Source organism: Cervus canadensis, chromosome 22 (genome assembly GCF_019320065.1).
Source record: "Cervus canadensis isolate Bull #8, Minnesota chromosome 22, ASM1932006v1, whole genome shotgun sequence".
Lineage (NCBI taxonomy): Eukaryota > Metazoa > Chordata > Mammalia > Artiodactyla > Cervidae > Cervus > Cervus canadensis.
The window spans coordinates 6,294,963-6,318,265 of NC_057407.1; the positions used below are offsets into that span (position 1 = coordinate 6,294,963).

The 23,303-nt window shown below is 49.7% G+C and overlaps 1 non-coding gene and 1 pseudogene across 1 annotated transcript; both read right to left on the reverse strand.

The window, feature by feature from the left end:
• Positions 1–154: 154 nt before the first annotated feature.
• On the reverse strand, positions 155–19,352 carry LOC122424362 (annotated as a pseudogene).
• Positions 10,998–11,100, reverse strand: LOC122425214. Its single transcript, XR_006264761.1, has one exon. It is a non-coding gene; the product is annotated as a U6 spliceosomal RNA (small nuclear RNA).
• Positions 19,353–23,303: the final 3,951 nt, after the last annotated feature.

Here is a 23,303-nt window from a genome sequence, read left to right on the forward strand (position 1 = left end):
CAGAACTCTGAAGAAGGGACCAGGAATGCTTGTTTCCAGTTGAATTTTGCTAAGGCACATACATATTCAAGAATGCCTCCAGACCTTTGGATTCTTGAGCTAATCAATGACTAAACCATTGGTAACACTCAGAGTAAGATGCACAAACGTGGAGGCCATGGGAGGTCCATCACTTTATTTTCAGAAAAGGGTGGTCAAAGGGGGCAAGGGGGCAGAGATACAGAGGCATTCTGGCAGCACAGCAAAACAATCCAGCCAGCCACACGAAAACTAGATCGGAAATAAATCATAGATCGGAACCAACGCCCACCAGCTCTCCTGCCCACACAGGCCACGGTGCACTGTGTGACAGGCACGAGGAGCCCAGGCCTGGACGCACGAGCATGCGGCCCATGTGCTTTAGTCTGGCGGGAAGCCTGCAGGGGCGCAGACCCCCACCGGAGCATGCCTCTTCATCCTGGCGCAGGCCCAGCTGGTGTTCCCTGGTAGGCTGCGGTCCAGGGGGATCTGCAAGCAGGAGCACCTTCCCTGAGGTCTTGCTCAAGCAGGCTTTCCTTGGGTCCCCCAACCCGTCAGGAGCTCCTTGGCCAGGACGTGCCCTGGATGATGGGCGCCCCTTGGCCCCACTGAATCGACGGCAGTGGGACCAGTGCGGCCAGCGGCTGAGCTCCTTCTGCCAGTGCTGACGGGGCTGCCACGGTAACCCGGAGGATCGGACCGAAGAGTCATCCAGGGAAACGAGGGGCTCCTTCACCGCCTGCGTGGTCTCCGGCAAACGTCCCCCAGAGGAAGAGTTCCACCGGGGAGGTGTGTTTAGAGTGGAGAAACCAGGAACCACGCTAGGCGCCCACACGCACTTAGCTGAGAAGGGCGATGACTTTATTCACAGACCACTCACACCACCAGCTGCAGAGACGCGCGCTGGTGGGCGAGCTCGCCACATCCTCATGTCCGTCCTCCCCCTCTTCGTCCGGGGCCCTGGAGCCCCGCGGCCAGGAAGCCAGTGCGCACCCCTCACCCACCCCCCCAACCCTGCCAGCCTGAAGGGGGAGCACCCACCAAGGTCTCAGGAAGCACCCCGTCCGGGGGGTCTCACACACCCTCGAGGGGGACATGCAGGCCGAGCTCACATGGCCTTCCCCTCATCAGGCCGCCGGTCAGGGAAGAGACGGGGACAAGGGTTAGACTCGAGGTCACTCCAGACACCCTGCGCTCCTTGCTCTCACCCTCTGGTTATGTACTCTCCGTTTCAAACGTAGAGCCCAAGCCACTTTTGTCTTGGACTTTAAAACCTAAGGAATGTGATCTTCGCCACCTTTTCTGGGAGACTCCTAATGGCACGTCTCAGCTTAGAGGCTGTAGAGGCGGCGGGTGTTCTCGCGGAGGGTGGCCAGGATGTGGCTGGGTGACAGGACCTTGACCCTGGCAATCTCTCGAACCGTGTGCAAGGCCAGGCCGGGGCGGGCGCACTGGCAGACGCTCCTGGGAACCTGGAAGACACCGAGCCTTCAGGACCCCGCTGCATCTTCCGGTCATGACCATCACGTCCGACCCCCTCCCCGGCCCTCCCCCAGCAGGGCCTCTCTGACACTGTGTAGACGCCCCTCTGTCTGCAGGTGCAGAGAGTCCCCGTCATGGAGCGCCAGTGATTAGAGTCCCATGCTTCCCTGGACGACCCTCTGTAGGGTGGGGCTCTGCACCACCTGGAACAGAGTAGCTATGCTTCAGTTTCTTGGTCCCCCAAACTCTGATTCTGAAAAGCAATACAGAGGCGGCGTCTACACAGCCACGGTGTGGGGTCGGGGCACCTGGAAAGGTACTGTGGCCCAGGTCCTGCCGGCCCCGCGCGGTGACCGCCCGCCTCCCACCCTCCCCCCTCAGAGCCTCAGCTCAGCCTGAAGACGGCCCTACCTGTCGTGGTAAGAAATAGGGGGCATCGCTCTCCAGGACGATCCTTTCCTGTGGGGTCTCTCTCAGCCTGCCGGCTCTCCCGGGCCCATGGACATGTTGGGACATGTTGGGAAAGTGCTCAGCAGGGGCTCGACGACCCGGTAGCTGCTGGTGAAGCAGTGCCCGTGGGAAGGACACTTCCAGGTCAGGGCTCCCTTCTAACCCGCTCTGCAGAGCCCCCGACTTCCTCCAGACCCGTCCCCTCTTTTATGAGACTGCCAGTGGGTAGATTCTCAGACACAGAAAGACCACATCCCAGGGAAGGACTCACAGTCCACGCAGTCGGGGCAGAGTGGACAACCCGAGTCCCTCTGGATCGCAACAAGAGCAGGGAAAGACTGAGTCCACGTGGTCAAGTGAACAAGGAGACAGAAAGCGGAAATGGGGGGCTGGCCTACAGGTGAGTTTTCCTCTCTGAACTGACCCCTGTCCGCACTCTTAGTACAACACACATCACCCCAGAAGGGCTGAGCGCCCACGCCTCGGGTCTCTGGGGGTGGCTCCACTCAGAGGTGACACTCCCCCGGCCTGGGGCCCCTGGAGGCAGGCGTCAAGTGGCCGGACAGCCCCACATGCTTCAGCCACCTGTCCTGACCTTGCCCGGGATCCAGACTCCGTTTTCTCAGTTAAGCCCTTCTTGCCCCTCTTGAAAGCGCCTGCCGGGCGTCACTCCTGGCCTTACTGTAGCCAGATACAGCTGAGGGCCCCTCCTCCAGCTCCCAGGGCGCCCCGTGTCCACCTCAGCCCCCCAGCCTCGGGAGAGTGACCAGCTGACCGTCTCTCACGGCTCCTCCAGGGCCCCTCCTCCCCAAGCCTAGCCCACGCCTAAAACAGGCCCACGATGCAGGGGTCGGTGACTTTACCAAACTAAAGAACTCCTAGGTACCATTTAGAGAAGACGCATCCTGGACTTTTAAGGAGGGAAAGGGGGAAGGATGAGCTTTTTCAATTCAAAGGAGGAGAGAAAATTTCTTTTCAGGTGCCCTGAAGGCAGCCTCTCCCGAGATCAACAGTTCTCATCTCTGAGAACCGAGCCCCCGTTTCAGCCTGCTTCACGGCATGGCTCCAGTCCACGGGATCACAGAGTGTCAGACACGACTGAGCAACTAACACTTTCCCTTTTTCACACTTTCATGGGATGGGGATCACAATGATTTAAGGTATCAGCTCAGACCAAACGAAGCTGCCATATTTTTAGATAAAAAAAAAATAATCAAACACCAGAAATTTCATATGGATCAAGCTGATAGTTAATCTTGGGAAAAGATTCTATATTAAGATGTGACATTATCAATGTTCTCCTCGCTCACTTTCTTCTTCCCAGCAACATCCTAGACCGCGGGGCCCGTTCACTAGGCCCTCACCTGTGAATCTTGTAGTCTGGAGGCACCCATTTTTTCATGATTTTCAGCAGATCGTCCTCCGCCTCTCGGCAGTGGATCACCAAGGGCTTCCTTTGAGACGAGGCCAGCTGTAGCTGCCCCTCAAACACCTGGGAGGAGACGGGGACAACGCCTGTGGGTCAGGGTCACTCTGGTTACTCCCAGAGCAGCCAGCGCAGTGGGCAACCCCCTCTGTGTCGGATTCTGTGTTCTTAAACTTTATAATGCATGAAAATGAAAGTCTCTCAGTCGTGTCTGACTCTTTGCGATCCCATGGCCTACACGGTTCATGGAATTCTCCAGCCCAGAATACTGGAGTGGGTAGCCTTTCCCTTCTCCAGGGGATCTTTCCAGCCCAGGGATTGAACCCAGGTCTCCCGCATTACAGGCAGAATAATAATAGCTAACACTGCACGCTCCCTAGGTGCTGGTGATGGTGCTGGTGATGCTTTAGTCGCTAAGTCATGTCCGACTCTTGCGACCCCATGGACTGTAGCCTGCCAGGCTCTTCTGTCCATGGGATTCTCCAGGCGAGAATACTGGAGTGGGTTGCCACTTCCTTCTCCAGGGGATCTTCCCAACCCAGGGATCGAACCCAGGTCTCCTGCATTGCAGGCGGATTCTTTACCAGCTGAGCCACAAGGGACAGCCCTCCTAGGTGGAAGCAGTATTTAGATGTATTATAACGTGCAATGCCCAAGAGCACCTTAGGAGAGCTCCTGCTATTAGCCCATCCTGCAAAGAAACCGAGGCTCCGAATGAGGTCATGTAACTTGCGGGTGGTGAGCTCCAGCACCACGATTCAAATCTGAACCCAGGCTGTGCTCACAGCAACCACTGGGCCATGTGTATCTGGGGCTCCGGGGGCAGGGCGGTGCTCAGAGGCATCACTACAGGCTGTGTCCCCGCCTTCACTGCCCCGTCCTCTACCCCCACTCCCCAGAGGTAATCCATCACCTTGCACACCTTTTCCTACACACAACGCTGCCATACACACACACATCTGCACAATGCCTGACTCTCGTAGGGTGCTCAAGTGTGTGTGGAAAGAATAAATACTACATATATCTCCTCCAACTTGCTTTCCTAACCAAAATCAGATCTTCTTCTAGGTGGATACCTACAGATATATTACATTTTAAAAAGTTCTAGTTACTTTAAAAATCTTCAGTAGTAAAATAAACAAGTTGCTAATAATTTTAATGAAAAAATAGAGCCAGAACTTATTCTTTCCTTTAAAAAGGTCAGTTTAGGGAAAAAAACAAAAATACTAATTCATTTATAAACAAATTATGTCATCTTCGACTTAATGTTTCCATGAATTTTTTTCAACTGTGGAATATAATTCGTGTTTGAATTACTACATCAAATAAAAAGATGTTTTGGGTAATTTGAGTCAGGTGGTGTTCACCTGCAATGACAGTCAGGTCCGACACTTACACTACCTCGCCTCAAAACACTGGCAATGAGCCAATACCAATTCTGATGTAACTCACATTGAATCTGTGATTTTCAACTAAGGGAAAGTGACCCTGGGGAACCAAGAGCATAGACTGCTTGCCAAGGACTGTAAAGACAAGCTAGATCCAGTATCTAGAGCTGGTGAGAACCCCCCACCCCCAGCACATCCACCCTCCCCTGGGCCCCTCCACAGGCAGGAGGTAGCAAGGAATTCTAATTCCCACATTTAATTTTTGCTTCTAAAAAATCTTCCCTTAAGTAATCAAAGGTAGAATATTACATAGATGTTAAAAAGCCTATTTTTCAAAGCATACTTAATGAAGCAGGCACACTTTCACAGTAGAAAAAAGGTTTGCGACTACTACGTTCTCATTTTGATTTTCCTACTTTTCTAAAAAGCATGTAGAGACAGCCCACGTGTTCCTGATTCTATGACAGGTGTTTGAAAGACACACCTCCCAATTGTTCCTCGCAATTCTCCAAGGAACAGCAACATTAAAAACATGAATTTCAAAACACATCTGAATTTCAAAACCGTTAAGAAGGAAGAATTGTTTGGGGACAGAAACTGTGGCTGGGCTGGAGACTCTGTCCTCCCCGGTAAGCCAGCAGAAAAAGCGCAGGAGGAAACAAAGCTCACTGGGCGGGAAGGGTCTTACGATGGTCATGGTCACGATGTTGATGGAACAGGAAATGATCTGTACACATCTGTGTACTTTTCAAATATCCTGCAACGGGCACACTAACTTTAAGTTATAAAATATATTTTATATAAGTTACAAATAATTATATATGTTATAAAATATATTTTATAAAAAATATAACATATTATTTAATTAATCAAACAAAATGTGCTGCTTCCCAAGAAGGAACAGAAGTTTTGCCACTGGTATCATTGGCTGCAAGGGTCACTTCGGGCCTGTCCCCATCTTCTTACACAATGAAGCTGAGAGGTAAGAAACAGCGTGTGAAGCATGTGACCAATGACAACTAGGGGGTCTGGATAAGAGTGATGACGTCCTTAGAGATTCTAAATTCGTTAGTTCCCCAGGGAGAGAAATCCTGATGTTACAAGGAAATGAGGAACTCACACGGTAAGTAAGCCCCCGAGGACGACGTTGCCTCGTGCTGTACCAGGGCGGGCGTGGAGCACTTCAGGGAGTCATCCAAGCCCATCGCCCCGAACGCCACGGCTCTGGGGTGCCTGAAGGCCTGCAGATTTCCTTCTTGCCTCTCACCGCAGCAGGGAGCAAAATGGGGGTGACAGCCAGAGGCCTCCCCACTCCAGGTCCTCTTTCAGCAGGTCCTCCCAGAGGCTGTCGGTCAGTGTGGGAGGATCGCAGAAGTTGGGAGGCGCAGCCCTGAAACTCCCTCGGGAAGGAGCTGCTGTAGATCTGCCTGAACCGAGTGAAGGTCCCCTGGAAGGACAGCCTGGCAAAGAGCGCATCCAGGTGACAGTGGGTGTCGATGAAACCCTCCAGCCTGGGCAGGCGGCTCGATGCGGCTCCGCCACGTGGCCACACACCCTCCCAGAATGCTCTTTGCTCCTTCGCCCTGTTAGTCTGCAGAAAGCAAAAGAGACAGAAGGTTAACGTCTGTGTGACGACAGCCTCCCGTGCACGGTCACCTGCAGAACACAAGCCCTGGCAGCTTTTATGGCTGTGATGACGGCTCTGCATTCATGCCTTAGTGGACTCTGTCACCCGGCTTCCTTGTTATTCCCAGAAAGCGAGCCAAGCTGCACCTCAGAACAGGGCTAGCAGCTTCAGGGAGCAAACTTCTGAGCATGCTGCCACGTGCCATCCCCGAGAGGGTCTAGGCCTGCACGCCCTTCCCGGAAAATCCCTCTGGGGGAGAAACTACTCACCAAATCACACAGGCACGAGGAGAAAGGCGCAAAAGAGGGTGAGATGGTTGGATGGCATCACTGACTCAATGGACATGAGTTTGAGCAGGCTCCGGGAGATAGTGAAGGACAGGGAAGCCTGGCATGCTGCAGTCCATGGGGTCACAAAGAGTCGGACACGACTGAGTGACTGAACAACAAAAACACACGGTGTTGGGGAGGGGAGGGCATTTCAGAGAAAAGCAACACCCAGCGCCCCTAACAACACGTCTCTCGCACATTCAAAACACACCGCCATGCCCTTGTAGCCGTGTCAAGCTATGTTCACAAATTCTTTGACATCAGCCTCCATTGAAAGGTGGGCTTTGTGACCCCTTCCCTTGAACCTGGGCAAACTTGTACTGTCACTGACAGAACCAGGAGCGACCCTGCCGCTTCTGGGGCCAGGGCGGAAGGGCCTTGCCGTCGCCCCTGGTTCTCTCCACTAGATCCTCTGAGGGTGGTCGACCACCGTGTAACATCTGAGCACCCACGACCACACGCTGGAGAGGGTGCACCACTGCCTAGCGCGTCCAGCAGTGACTGAGCATTGTGGATGCCCAGTCTTGCCAGGAGCTGAATGCAGCTCAGGTGGTGAACTCCTTATTGCATTCAGACTTAAACTGAAGAAAGTAGGGAAAACCACTAGACCATTCAGGTATGACCTAAATCAAATCCCTTATGATTATACAGGGGAAGTGACAATTAGATTCAAGGGATTAGATCTGATAAGAGTGCCTGATGAACTATGGATGGAGGTTCATGACACCGTACAGGAGGCAGTGATCAAGACCATACCCAAGAAAAAGAAATGCAAAAGGCAAAATGGCTGTCTGAGGAGGCCTTACAAATAGATGAGAAAAGAAAAGCTAAAGAAGAAAAGGAAAGATATACCCATCTGAATGCAGAGTTCCAAAGAATAGCAAGGAGAGGTAAGAAAGCCTTCCTCAGTGATCAATGCAAAGAAATAGAGGGAAACAATAGAATGGGAAAGACTAGAGATCTCTTCAAGAAAAGTAGAGATACCAAGAGAACACTTCATGCAAAGATGGGCACCATAAAGGACAGAAATGGTCTGGACCTAACAGAAGCAGAAGCTATTAAGAGGAGGTGATAAGAATACACAGAAGAACTATACAAAAAAGATCCTCATGACCCAGAAAACCATGATGGTGTGATTACTTACCTAGAACCAGACATCTTGGGAGTGTGAAGTCAAGAGGGCCTTAGGAAGCATTACTATGAACAAAGCTAGTGGAGGTGACGGAATTCCAGCTGAGCTATTTCAAATCCTGAAAGATGATGCCGTGAAAGTGCTGCACTTAATATGCCAGCAAATTTGGAAAACTCAGCAGTGGCCACAGGACTGGAAAAGGTCAGTTTTCATTCCAATCCCAAAGAAAGGTAATGCCAAAGAATGTTCAGACTACTGCACAACTGCACTCATCTCACACGCTAGCAAAGTAATGCTCAAAATTCTCCAAGCCAGGCTTCAACAGTATGTGAACCGAGAACTTCCAGATGTTCAAGCTGGATTTAGAAAAGGCAGCGAAACCAGAGATCAAATTGCCAACAGCCGCTGGACCACAGAAAACGCAAGAGAGTTCCAGAAAAACATCTGCTTCATTGACTACGTTACAGCCTTTGACTGAATGGATCACAACAAACTGTGGAAAATTCTTCAAGAGATGGGAATACCAGACCACCTTACCTGCCTCCTGAGAAATTTATATGCAGGTCAAGAAGCAACAAGTGGAAGCGGACATGGAACAACGGACTGGTTCCAAATTGGCAAAGGAGTACGTCAAGGTTGTATATTGACACTCTGCTTATTTAACTTATATGCAGAGTACATCATGCAAAATGCTGGGCTGGATGAAGCACAAGCTGGAATCCAGACTGCCAGAAGAAATATCAATAACCTCAAAAATGCAGATGACACCACCTTTATGGCAGCAGAAAGCAAAGAGGAACTAAAGAGCCTCTTGATGAAGGTCAAAGAGGAGAGTAAAAAAGCTGGCTTAAACTCAACAGTCAAAAAATGATGATCATGCCATCCGGTCCCATTGCTTCATGGCAAACAGATGGGGAAACAATGGAAATAGTGGCAGACTTTATTTTCTTGGGCTCCAAATCATTGAAGATGGTGACTGCAGCCACAAAGTTAAAAGATGCTTGCTCCTTGGAAGAAAAGCTATGACAAACCTAGACTGTGTATTAAAAAGCAGAGAGATCATTTTGCCGACAAAGTTCTGTCTAGTTAAAGCTATGGTTTTTTCAGTAGTCGTGTATGGATGTGAGAGCTGGACCATAAAGAAGGCTGAGCACCACAGAATTGATGCTTTTGAACTGTGATGTTGGAGAAGACTCTTGAGAGTCCCTTGGACTGCAAGGAGATCAAACCAGTCAGTCAATCCTAAAGGAAATCAACCCTGAATTATTCACTGGAAGGACTGATGCTGAAGTTGAAGCTCCAATACTTTGGCCACCTGATGCCAAGAGCTGACTCATTAGAAAAGATCCTGATGCTGGGAAAGAGTGAAGGCAGGAGAAGGGGACGGCAGAGGATGAGATGGCAGGATGGCATAATGAAGTTTGAGCAAGCTCTGCAAGATGCTGAAGGACAGGGAAGCCTGAGGTGCTGCAGTTCATGGGGTTGCAAAGCGTTGGGCACAACTGAGTGACTGAACAACTGCAAGCCTTACCGGGCTTTCAGACCGGGGCCCACCTGGTAACTGAACGGAACCAGAGAGCCCCCCTCCCCCCACCACGCAAGACCTGCTCAGTCCAGACCGATCGGACTTCCTGACTCACAAACTTGAGAGCAAAAAAAAGTTTGTTATATCACTAGGTAGCAACAATAACTGAACAACTAAACACTGCATTCAATCAATTAAGCCCTGCTAGATCCTAAGTCCACAAAGTCAAGAACTTCTCTTCTCTGATGTCTCCTAAACACCTAGAACAGTGTCTGGGAAAATAATAAGTGCCGTGAATACTGTATTTTAATTTCTGCATGCATTTTCAGTCATGTCAGACTCTTTGCAACCCTTGGGATTGCAGCCCACCAGGCTCCTCTATCCATGGGATTCTTCAGGCAGGAATATGGAGTGGGTTGCCATGCCTTTCTCCAGAGGATCGTCTGGATCCAGGGATCGAACCCGCATCTCTCACTTCTCCTGCACTGGCAGGCGATTCTTACCACTAATGCCCCTGGGGTATTTGAATTAATTTGTAGAATAAATGGTACAATGATTCCTGAATGGAGCTTCACACCAGAACCACTGGGGGGCTTTTTTATGACCCTCCCCACCCTGAGACACTGTGATTAAGGTGGTCCAGGGAAGGGCCAAGGAACCTGTACTTACATCTCCATGTAATTTTGATACAGACCAGGTTTGCGAAATACACTCAACCCAGATTTCACTTCATGCAGAAACAACTCCGCTAAAGTGCCTGTTTTCTTTTCCTTAATGAAGCCATCTGTATCCGCTGGCACCAGATGACGACCAAGAGGCCTTAAGGAACTTCTTCTAGTATTTTCATAAGCAAATACAATTTGTATAACAAACAACTCACTATGAAAGAGCATTATGGATCAAATGACATCTTTGCAATCTAGCTCTTTAGACTATATTTCACCAACAAAAGTTAATCTGTAAAATTACCCAAAAAATGCCCAAAGGGAAGGGAAGGTTTTCTTCTCAAAATGATGCCTCCTTTTCTGAGGGATCATTTTCTATTCAAGTCCTTACAAAGTCTCTTGTATTACAAGATGTATTCTTTTATTTGAAGAAGAAAAATGACCCCAAACGAACCCCAACCAAGCTAATTTAAGACACTTAAAGAGACTCCCTAAACTTATTTTATTTAAAAAAATTTTTTGTAATTGGAGGATAACTGCTTTGCAATATTGTGTTGATTTCTGCCATACAACAACATGAATCAGCCATAGGTACATGTCGGTCCCCTCTGTCTTGATCCTCCCTCCCACCTCCCACCCAGTCCCTCCCCTCTTAGGCAGTCACAGAGCATCTGATTAGAACTCCCTGCATCCTACAGCAAATTCCCGCTGGCTATCGAGGTTACATATGGTAATGCCCATGTTTCCATGCTACTCTCTCCATCCATCCCACCTTCTCCTTCCCAGACTGCGTCCACAAGTCTGTTCTCTGCATCTCCACGGCTGCCCTGCAAACAGGTTACTCAGTACCATCTTTCTAGATTCCATGTATATACGTTAATAAACTGTGTTTGTTTTTCTCTCTCAGACTTACTTCACTCTGTATAAACAGGCTCTGGACTCATCCACCTCATTAAAACACATGGGACCCTTTACAAATTTATTGTCATCCTTGCGTAGGGGCCATGCTAATCCCCGTTTCGTTCCAGTCTTAGCATGCGTGCTACTGCAGTGAGCAATACATTCATGTTTTTAAAGGAAGGGAGAAAGGAAGCAAAGAAAGGTGACAGATTTAAAAATTACTTCCGGTATGACCTCAAGAGTTCTGGGTTGGACAGTATTTTTAATAAAGCTTTTAAAGATCATTTCTACTTTTTTTTTTTTTTTTGGAAGGTAACTGTTTGAAAAGCAATATGGTAAGTGGTTTCGCATAAAATCACACTGAAAAAATACTTAAGAAACATATAAAGTGGTAGCCAGGTGGAGGAATAGGGCAACACAGGGCCAGGTTAGAAAACTACTTTTCACTAAACACATTTCTTACTTTTAAATGATGGAAATATATTTCTTAAAAAGGTAACCGAAAAAATAATTAGACATGTTACACTGTGGGACTCTGAAAAAACGCAAAGGGAACAGCTATTTGCATCGTGGGTAAGACTTCCAGTGACAGAATAATACAGATTCTAAAAGTGCAACATTGCATGCGTAAGATCTCAGATGCAGGAAATCCTACAAGTCAAATAACACCTTTTTTCTCTCTTTCTATCTTGTTTTTACAACAAATAAATTATAACACAGGGTGGGAGAGGGGAGGAGGAATCTACAGAGACTAAGAGACTTAAAGCATTTAGTAACTGACACACATGATTCCTGCATCCTGTTTCAAAGAAACAGAAACACTCATGAAGCAGGAATTTCATCACTGACTGGACAGCTGATGCTATTGAGGACTGGGGGAGACAGAACAGGGGGAAAGATCAGAACTGTAGTAACGCTTATATTTTTCCTAAAGATCCTGTCTCTTAATTTTACAGATACACACTAAAATATTTATGGGTGAAATGATAACAGTAGGTGGGATTTGCTTCTCAATTATTTGTAGAGAGAAAGCGGACAGAGAAACCAAACAAGACAAAACTGGCAGTGAGTTAGTACTTACTGGAGATGACTGATGAGTGTGTGGGTAATTTTCACAGATGTTTTAAATATTCCATGATAAAAAGCTGAAATAAAAACAGCTAAAATTCCAACTCAGGTGGGAGGGTAGAGATGTCCTCTGTATGCTTCACATACTTCTCTGTCATCCGAGGGGATCTGTTAAAAACACCAGTTCCCCAGTCCCACCTCAGACCTCTTGAGTCAGATTCTTTCCTTCTCATCAGGGAAGTTCAGGAAATCACCTTGCATGACTCAAAAAGGTGCTCCAGTGACAACAAAGACTATGTCAGAGAAACGTGGGAAAAGGTTTAATAAAATTATTTAATACAACGTGAGAGTGGGAGGAAGAAAAGCAACTTCAAAAGAGGCATATGTACTTAGAAATACATACGATAAACACACTTATGATGATGTCATCTAAGACCTTGAGGGGCTTTATAGAGCAATTTGGGCCAAAAAAAAAGGTTTTGGGTTTCCTTTTTCGGAAAACCAGAAATGACCTGGACTCAAGACTGCCTAAGGTTCAAGCCCGTATGGTAACATTTAAAGCTACATTTATGGAGAGTCTACTACAAATGAGGCACTGAGCAAAGTATTTTCAAGTATTAATTCAGAGTTCAGCAAGCTGTGGCTCATAAGCCAAACCTAATGCAGTGCCTGGTGTTGTTAATAAGGTTTTACTGGAACATAATCAGGTTCATTCACTTAAATATCATCTATGGCTGTTCTCATGCTATTACATCAGAGTTGAAAAGCTGGAACAGAGGCCTTAAAAGCTCCAAAAGCCTAAACTATTTACTATCTGGCTCTTTACAGACAGAGTTGGCTGGCCCGTATTCAGTCTGTGATGACTTTTAAAGATCCCTTCATGGATCACAGCCTTGTCAGGGCAAAGGCGCTTGTGTAACTCAATGAATCTCTGAGCCACGCAGTGCGGGGCCACCCGAGATGGACAGGTCATAGTGAGGAGTTCAGACAAAACATGGTCCACTGGAGGAGGGAATGGCAAGCCACTCCAGTATTCTGGCCACGAGAACTCCATGAACAGGATGAAGAAACAAAAAGATATGACACCAGAAGATGAGCCCCCCAGGTGGGAAAGTGTCCAGTACACGCCTGGGGGCCTTAGAGTGGGGGCAATTATGAATAGCTCCAGAAAGAATGAAGTGGCTGGGCCAAAGCAGAAATGACGCTCAGTTGTGGGAGTGTCTGGTAGTGAAAGTAAAGTCCGATGCTGTAAGGAATAATATTGCATAGGAATCTGGAATGTTAGGTGCATGAATCAAGGTAAATTGGACATGGTCAAGCAGGAGATGGCAAGAGTGAATCACAAGCTGGAATCAAGATTGCCAGAAGAAATATCAACAACCTCAGATATGCAGATGATACCACCCTGATGGCAGAAAGTAAAGAGGATCTAAAGAGCTTCTTGATGAGGGTGAAAGAGGAGAGTGAAAAAGCTGGCTTAAAACTCAACATTCAAAAAACAAAGATAATGGCATCCAGTCACACCACTTCATGCAAATAGATAAGAGAAAATGTAGAAGCAGTGACAGATTTTATTTTCTTGGAATCCAAAATCACTGCAGAAGGTGAATGCAGCCATGACATTAAAAAACAATCGCTTCTTGGAAGGAAAGCTATGACACACCTAGACAGTGTACTAAAATGCAGAGACATCATTTTGCCAAAAAAGGTCTGCACAGTCAAAGCAATGGTTTTTGCAGTAGTCATGTACAGATGTGAGAGTTGAACCATAAAGAAGGCTGAGCACCAAAGAACTGATGCTTTTGAACTGTGGTGCTGGAGAAGACTCTTGAGTCTTGGACTGCAAGAAGATCAACCCAGTCAATCTTCAAAGAAATCGACCCTGAATATTCACTGGAAGGACTGATGCGGAAGCTCCAATACTTTGGCCACCTAATGGGAAGAGCCAACTCATTGGAAAACACCCTGATACTGGAAAAGACTGAAGGAAAAAGGAGAAGGGGACGACAGAGGATGAGATGGTTAGACAGCATCATGGATATGAGTTTGAGCAAACTCCAGGAGATAGCAAAGGACAGGGAAGCCTGGTGCACTGCCGTCCAAGGGGTTGCAAAGCGTTGGACACCGCTTAGCAGCTGAACAACTACAACAGCTTTTAAAGAACCATGTTAGAAGAGAACCATCAATTTGCTTCCTGGAGCCCTGAGGAAGTCAAGGACTGTGTTGAGTGAGTATAACACTTAGGATCAAATTAAAAAGACCAAATACACTGAACAAAACTCATGCCTGGCATGACTGGGACTCACCTTCTGGCTGTAGAAATTTGAGCCAGAGTCGTCGCAGACCTCCAGCGGTGGAGAGCCCTGGCCAGCGACCACCCTTCGGTCACCCAGGGGCTGCTCTCTGGGTCTCTCCCGAGGGTCTTTCAACACTGTGTTGTCACAGAAGCTGCTCGTCTCCAGCCCAGCCTCCTCCCTCCTCCGCTCTGACGTCTGGGGCGGACGTTTCCTCTTTGTGAGGCGCAGACTTGGTGACACCCACGGCAGCACCCTCTCCTGGGCTGCGGCGCTCCCCGGTGTTGGCTTTCGCCCTCAAGGCCGCCTCTCCTTTCCTTCTGGGCATCGACTCTCTCAGGACCCCCTGGATGGCCTTTAGGTAGATCCTGGTAGAGCCTTGGTCTCAAAGTCTATCCCTCTGCCTTTCTGGACTTTGTCTGGCTCCTCAGCCGTTCCGTTTGGACCCTCAGCTCCAGCTGCGAGATCAGAATCCAGAGTTCCGAGGACTGTCTTTGGGATCAACCTGGAAGAAGAGAGATTAGGAAAGGCGATTCCACCTATGAAGCATGTGGCAAATGAGACGTCAGGGGAGACATCACGCCAGCCCTCAGCACTGTGAGTCACGGGGAACAACTGCAGTGGCTGCCCGCGTGGCCCCATCCAGCCACTTTCTACAGGTGCCACAAGGAGTTCTACCATCTGGCAACGTCACACCTCTGCTTAAAACCCTGCAACGGCTCTGCATCTGCCTGCAGTAGAGATCCCAGACTCCTGAGCGTGTCCCCTGAAGCCCTCCTCCCCAGGCTGGTCCCCAGCCTTCCGTCCAGCATCATCTCCTACCTTTTCCCACTCACTAGGGTGTCCTGGGAATGAGGAAAACACTGGAAAGGGGAAAAGAAGGGCCACAGGAACAAGACGTGCCCCAAGCATCAGAGACCAGCATTTCCTGACACTTTCTGGACACACGTTGCTTCTGCTGCCTGAACTGCCCTTTCCTCCTCCTCATCTATGAGCAGAACTCAAACAACACCTCTTCTGTGAGGACTTCCCCGATGGCTAACCCCTCACTTCTCAGACTCCTCGTGACTTCAGATATCCCTGATATAACACACCACACGCTGCCCTGTGACGAATCGGCTTACTCTCTGCTGCTCCAGCCCCGGCACAGCCTTCTACCCAAGCCCCGGACATCCACGAGGAGAAGATGCCAGAGACAGGACCACTCATGGAAGTTCATCACTCGAGCCAAGATGCACAGTGTTCTCTCGTGTCTGGGCTGCGTGACCCTGTGGAGGGTTCCTCAAGAGAAAGGATCCTGTCTTGTTCATGTCCCCAGCCTTTTAGACCGCACCCAGGTCTAACGCTGGGTCAGGAGGACAGTGGTCACAGAGGGCAGCAGCAGAAAGAACACTGGCTTCAAAGTCAGACTGATCGGGGATTATATGACAGCTCTGCCCTGGGGAAGCTGTGTGGCCTTGGTCAAGTCATATGACCTTTCTGAGTCTCACTCTCCCAGGGCCTGCACATAACAGGTGCTCAAACATGTGTTCGCTGATAGCCAAGTATTTGCTAAGACATAAAGACAGCACTGCCATCAGCTACACTTCAATTTAAAACAACAATGATGCTTAAAATCTCAAGGGTTTAGCATAACCCTCGTTTTCTTCTGAAAAATGAATAAAACAAATTTTAAAAAGATAACTCTGCCCACTTCAGAAGACTTAGAATTTAGTGACCATCGAGAGGTCAAACATTGAGACTCATTTGACAAGCTTTAGCACATCATGAAGGCTCAAAACTCTTCCTCCCCTAAAATGAATCAGAAATTTGCATATGTCAAACTAAAGACTGAACATAAAGTGGGTGAAGGTGCTCATAACAGACACATTCAACCTTCCCTATAAAGTAAGGAGGGACTGTCAGTGACCACTAGAATCTAAGAGAATCTCACAAACAACCCACAGCTAATAAGGCACAAACAACGAGATGCTGGCCAACAGGAATCCCCAGCGATTCCAAAATCCCCCTGTATAGGTATGGTTTGAATGTGTTCCCCAGGAGACTCACATGTTGAACTCTGACCTCAAGGTGACAGTATGCCATGTGTCCCACGGGAAGTGACTGGGTCAGGAAAGCGGGGCCCTTAGTGACGGGCTCAGGGCCCTAGTGAAGGGGCCCCAGGACAACTTCCTTGCCCCCTCCCCCGTCACGTGAGGACTCAAAGAGAAGTGTGGGACCCTGAAGAGGGTCCTTGCCTGTCCAAGCCGGCACCCTGATCTCAGACTTCCAGCCTCCAGAATTGTGAGAAAGTTCTGTGGTTTACAAGCTAACAAAAGCCCATGGCATTTTGTTACAGCAGCCAGAATGAACTAAGACAAATGTCGTTCCCTGGGAATATTCCATGACCAGGCACAGAGACTTCCATACTGTGGGGGACACACAAAGCTAAGTGTGTACCCCTCCAAGTTCACAAAGCAAATGTACCATGGGTCTAAAGGAGAGAAAAGGGTCTCTGTGACTGGACTAGGGCTTCCCAGGTGGCACTAGAGGTGAAGAATCTGCTTGCCAATGCAGGAGCCGCAGGTTCGATCCCTGGGTCCAGAAGATCTCCCGCAGGAGGAAGTGGCAACCTGCTCCAGTATTCTCGCCTGAAAAATCCCATGGACGGAGGAGCCTGGCAGGCTACAGTTCATAGGGCTGCAAAGAGTCAGACATGACTGAATGCACATGTACACACGCGCACATGTTTGTGCACACACGGGTGGCTCAGCTAGATCTATTTCTAAAACACCACAGCCATTAACTCACACTCTCACATCCACACATGCATTCACGCACAGCATACAAGCAGATCATGTATAGCTTCGGAACTTCTCACATTTTAGAGCGATGGACTTCAAGGAGGAAAGTATTCACAAACCAGTGCTCAACTCTTCAGTTCCTGCTTCAGGACAACCCAAGCCCCAGACCAGACGCACCAGAAAGATTATGCAAAATACCCCCACGCATGAAGATCTTGTTACTTAAGTTAAATCAACTGATCTTTTCACCCAGTACCCAAAACCAATGAAACTGAATCAAAGATTAGTGACAAGATCACATTCCCCACATATCTACCTTACTTACATTTCAGTCCTATTCAGCACTCTTAAGTCAAAGACAAACCTTATCAACTTATCATCTCATTTTTTTTTAAAGTCAGCATGGGGAGTTCCCTGGGAACCCAGCTGTTAGGACTTGCTCTTTCCTTGCCAAAGCCCCAGGTTCAGCCCCTGGTTGGGAAGCTAAAGATCCTGCAAGACGTGGGTCACACGCATCAAAATAATTACCAATGTGCCCTATTAAGGGTTCCGTGAGCCCCACTCTGAAAAGACATGGAACACTTCGCCTAAGGTATACAACCCACCAGCAAAGGTAAAGTATTAAATACCCGCAACTGAGGAGTGAGGCTGTAAGAACCACTGCGCAAAGGCTTAAGGACGAACTACTTTGCTTCAGGCTAATTCTTTCTATTTTATGATTACTTTATCGAGGGGCAGCCCGTCTCACCCAAATAAGACTCCGTCTCACCTCCTCCACATACAGCCCTCCTCCTCACCTCTGAAGGCCCAGAGCTCCAATACCTAGACCAAACCCCAAACCACTAGAGGCACTGTGCGGCACAAACTAGGCCTTCCCTAACCATTTCTCCAAAACCTGATTAAACACGTGGATGACGCTCACACAGTAACTGGCAACATAAGCTAGGGCTTCCCTGGAGCCAGCAAAGAGCAGACTGACTGCCAGAGACTCAACCTTTCCAAAACTCAAGACCAACTTTCACACACACACACACCCTCAACAACACATAAACACCTGCGGGCTGAAAAAAATGAAATTAATTCTCTTTTTTAGCTTCACGTAAAATCAGTGGATGAAACGCGCCTCCTCCGTGAAGCACCCTCAGTGGGCTCCCGGTGTCAGGAAGCCCTCCTGTGTGTTCCCACTGGGGAAATAAATGGGAACCTCCAAAGCAAACCCTGCCTCACCACGCAAAATCCCAACGTGCTAGAAACCGTAACCCTGGGGAAAAGCCACACCAGGAACCAAATTCTTGCCTTGGTTCTGGGCTTCAAAGCACAAGACACAACTCCTTAATCTGTAAACAAAATGGATACAGCTGGGCCTCTGGGGCACGCCACCCACCTTCCCGCTCAGCCGGTCTGACTCCAGCCTGACAAGCACCTGAGGAAAATTTAAAGACTCGAAGCCCCGCCCACAGCCCACGTGACCGCAGCAGGAAGGCGCAAGGGTCCTCAAGTAGGCGCAAGGGTCCTAAAGTAGTCCCAAAGTGCTGGCCGGTTTGACCACCACCTCTGCACGGAACTTCAGGCCATCCCCTGGCACCTACCAATTGACACGTGCCCCTCTGGGAAGTCCCCACAGGTCTTAAGAGGTTGTTTTGTTTTTTTTTTTTAAGTATCCTTTCACCAAAATACGACCTCCAACATCTCAAGCCAGGGGAAAGGGCTTCACTGCTTTCAAAGCCTCGGGGCCTCTTACCTTGAAGCTGCAGGCTTGCTCCCCGAGAGACAGTTCTTCTAGAGAAGGTCTGGCAGGGCGCAGAGGGGATCCCCTCGACGAAAGATACCCGGAGAGCTCCGAATCAGGCCTCCTTCAGAGGGGGCCCCACCCACTCCTGGGGCAGAGGAAGAGGAGGGGGAGGAGGACGAGGAGGAAGAGGGGTAGGGTGAGGACGAAGAGGGGGGAGAAGAGGAGGAGAAAGAGGGGAGGAGGTGGAAGACCGGGGGGAGGAGGAGCTGCTGCGGCGGGATGAGCCCCAGGACACAGCCTCCTCCTCCTCGGGCTCTCAGGCACTTGGGATTGCTGGACCCCTGAATCCCACACAGCGCTGGGGGCGGCCACAGCACTACGCTCCAGGAGCCAGCTGCGATTGGGGGAGCTCCCCTCCGAAGAGCTGCTCCAGGAGGACTTGACCTTCGCCGCCTGGAGCACATGCAAGGTAAAGAAGAGGCCGGCGGTCCACCGCTGCCCCTGCCTGCTGCCCTTCGTCCACCTCCAGTCATCCTGGGGGTCCCTGGAGGAGGGCAGGCCAGGCGGTCAGAGGCTGGCTTCACTCACCTCTCCCCCTCCTTTCCACTACTCATCACACATCTCATGGTTTCAGAGATGCCAAAGCGCCTCAAATGTCTGGGGTCCCAAAGCACATGAGACAAGTCCAGAAGACCCCAAGATTGACCAAAGCCTTTGTTCCACTGAGCTTCCAAGCCCACAACCTGCTTCCACAATGGCCCAGTGCTTTCGTTTGCACCGCACTTCCTGGAGACTGGAGCTACCACAGGGTCTGGAAATCCCACTCCCAGGCGGTCTGTACATAGAAAAGCAGAATTTGAAAAGACACATGTGCCCTAGTGATCATGCAACACTATTTTCAAGAGCCAAGACATGGAACCAATGAAAATAAACAGCCACAGAGAAATGGAGAACAAAGATGATGTGGTACACATATACAATGGAATATTACTCAGCCATAGAAAAGAATGAAATGATGCCATTGGCAGCAACAAGGACAGGCCTCGAGATGACAGTATCAGACAGAGAAAGACGAATATCACAGGCTGCCACTTACAGGTGGCACACTGTAATCCACACACTGAGAAAAATGAACTAGGGACTTCCCTGGAGGCCCAGTGGTTAAGAATCTGCGCTTCTACTGCAGAATGCATGGGCTCGATCCCTGGTCAGGGAACTAAGATCCCACACGCCCTGCGGCATGGCCAAAACGAACTAACGTACAAAGCAGAAACAGGCTCACAGACCTAGGAAACGAACCCATGGTCACCAAAGGGGAAAGGGGAGGGGGTGGCAATAAATGAGGACGTTGGGACTGACACAGACGCACGCACATTTATAAACAGCTAATCAACAGGACCTCCTGTGCAGCAGAGGAGGCCATACTCAGCATTCGGTAATAACCCACGGGTCTGACCGAGCTCCGCAGCCTCCATTCTGGACTCTGCTCCACCAAACCACATCCTGAGTCAGTCCTGTGACCTCTCCAGCCCTCCCTCCAGACTGGATGCTCCTCAGAAGCCATCTCACGGCTCCACCTCCAACGGAGTGCTCAGCACACAGTCCTCACGCACGCACTTAGGACCCAGAGCAAGGCGGGGCAGAACCCCAGGACTCCTGAGGTGGGACCAGGCTCCTCATCTCTCTATGGTTGCCAGTAAACCGACTGTGGGAAAAACAAGACCCTTTAGGCCTGAGATACAGACAAGGGTCTCTGCCATTGGATCAGACCACCCCGAACAGAGGCCACACCCTCACCTCTCCAGTTTCAGCCACACCTGACACCTGGAGCCAAGGACACAGGGAGACAGCAGGACCCTAGGCCCTCGCCCGCAGGTGCTCTGCCAGCCTTGTGTCCATGAGAAACTCTAGGCCAAGAATGCGTTTGTCAGAGAAGTGAGAACATGCAAAACTAAGAACAGTCAGAGGAGACCAAACAATAACAACATCCTCATTAAGAGCATAGTCAAGCTCCTTTAGTTCCTGCTCAATGGCTAACAGACAACATTCTGAGCCATGCCCTGTGAGCTGTCTTGTAGATACAGAAACCCCCACCAGGTGGAAGAAATTAACTACGTGATGACCAGCCTGTACCCATGACATATGTGGCCACCAGTCTGACAACTGGCTTCAAGAGACAGAAACAAACTAACTCTGGAACTGAAGACTGACTGCACCTGAAACAAGATGACCAATTTGAAAACGACCTACGGAGCTGACCGTGCTGTTTCTGCATGGAGCCCCCTCTCTCAGCCTAAAAAATCTCTTACCCCACTGCTTCTCAGCTGTCGGGAGCTGGCCTTTGGACAGATGTCCCCCGTCTCCACCCCCCACCAGGCTGCCAGCATCTGAAATGAAGCAAACTTTCCTTTCCACCAACCTGGGCTGTTTATTGGCTTTTGAGCAGCAGGTAGCTGAAGCCCCCACCTTTCCGTAACAGCAGCACATCTGAAAGGCTAAGTAAGATCCCTCCACATCTCTGGATCCTCTTACTGAAGTTTAACCAACTGACCCTTTTACTCGGCACCCAAAACCACTGAAACTGCAGCAAGGACAAATGACAACATCAAAGTAGCCTCATGGTTACCTGATTTATATTTCGGTCAGATTCAATATTCTTTTTCAAAGGTTTTCAACTCACCATTACTTGTTTTTTGGTATGTCAGTGAGCCCACTCACAGGTTCTTGAAGGTGAAGTCCACCCTGAAAACACCGGGGACATGTCCCCTAAGGTAACAGCCTGCCAGCCAAGATACAGAATGAAACACAGCCTCACTCCCTGGTGATGAGGTAAGAACCCACTGAGCAAGGCTTAAGGACAAACCGCTTTCCTCTCTGCTGGTTTTATTTCTGATTACTTTATCAAGGGGCAGCGGGTCCCACCCAAATAAGACTCCGCCTCACCTCCCCCACATACAGACCTGCTCCTCACCTCTAAAGCCCAGACCTCCAAAACCTAGACACCAAATCCCAAACCACTAGAAACACTGCGTGGCACAGACTAGGCCTTCCGTAACTACTTCTCCAAAACCTGACTAAACACGTGGATGACGCTCACAGTAACTGGCAACATAAGCTAGGGCTCTTCTCCTCCCTGAAACCAGCCAAGTGTGAACTGACGCAAGAGACTCAACCTTTCCAAATTCATGGTCAACTTTCGCACACGCATGTGTGTACACACACACACACACACACGCACTGAGAAATTTTAATTAACCCCCTTTTTTAAGTTAACGTAAACTAAATGGATGAAATGCACCTTCTCCGTGAAGCACCGCTCCGTCTGCTCCCAGTATCATGAAGCCCTTCTCTGTGTTCCCACTGGGGAACTAAAGGGGAACCTCCAACACAAGCCCACCACACAAGACCCCAGCGCGCTGGCAGCCGTCACCCTGGTGAAAAGCCAAACCAGCAACCAAGTTCTTTTTCCTGGTTCTGTGCTTCAACGTTCAAGTCCCAATTCCTTAAATTTACAATAAAATACACATGGTTCTGTTTCTGGGGCATGCCATCCACGTAGGGAGTCTGCAGCCTGACTGCTGATTGCAAACACCTGGGGAATATTTAAAGACTCGGAAGCCCCGCCGACATCCCACATCACCTCGGCGGAGTGGAATATCCGCGCAAGGATCTTAAAGTACCCCAAAAGCGCTGCCCAATTTGAACACTGCCTCTGCCCGGCGCTTCAGGCCATGCCCCAGCATCTTCCCGTTTGCATGAAGACACCTGGGAAGACCCCAGAGATCTTGAGAGGCAGGATCTTTTTTTTTTTTTTTTTAACTATCACCAGAATACCCACATCCAACCTTTCAAGCCAAGGGGTGCGAAGCCTTGGTGCCTCTTAAGGCTGCAGGCGTCCTCCCCAAAAGACACCGTTTGTCCTAGAGAAGGTCTGGCAGGGTGCAGAGGGGAACCCTTGAGCAAAGGAACCCCCGGGAACTCCGAACCAGGCCTCCTTTGGAGGGGGCCCCACCCCACCCGGGCTAGAGGAATGGGAGGAGGAACGACTGGGGCGGGATGAGCCCCAGGACACAGGTCCTCATTCTGGGTTTCCAGGAGCCTGGGGCAGCTGGTGCGTCCAGAGGCCGACACAGCGCGGGGAGCTGGCTGGGGGGCGGGGGCGGGGGGACATCACTGCGCTCCCAGAGCCAGCTGCCCCTGGGGAGCTCCGCCCCAGACGCTGCTCCTGGGGTACCTGACCCTGTGCTGCGCTGACCACCTGCAAGGTACAGAAGGCCCGGGAGTCCAGCAGCACCCCTCCTGACTGTCCTTCCTCAGCCTCTGGCCATCTTGGGACTTCGGGGCAGGCCAGACGGTCAGAGGCTGGCTTCACTCACCTTTCCCCCTCTTTCCACTGAAGGAGGTTTCAGAGTTGCCAAAGCACGTGGGACAAGTTCAGGCCCACACTGCTGCCACACTTACCAAGGCTTCAGTTTGCCCAGAGC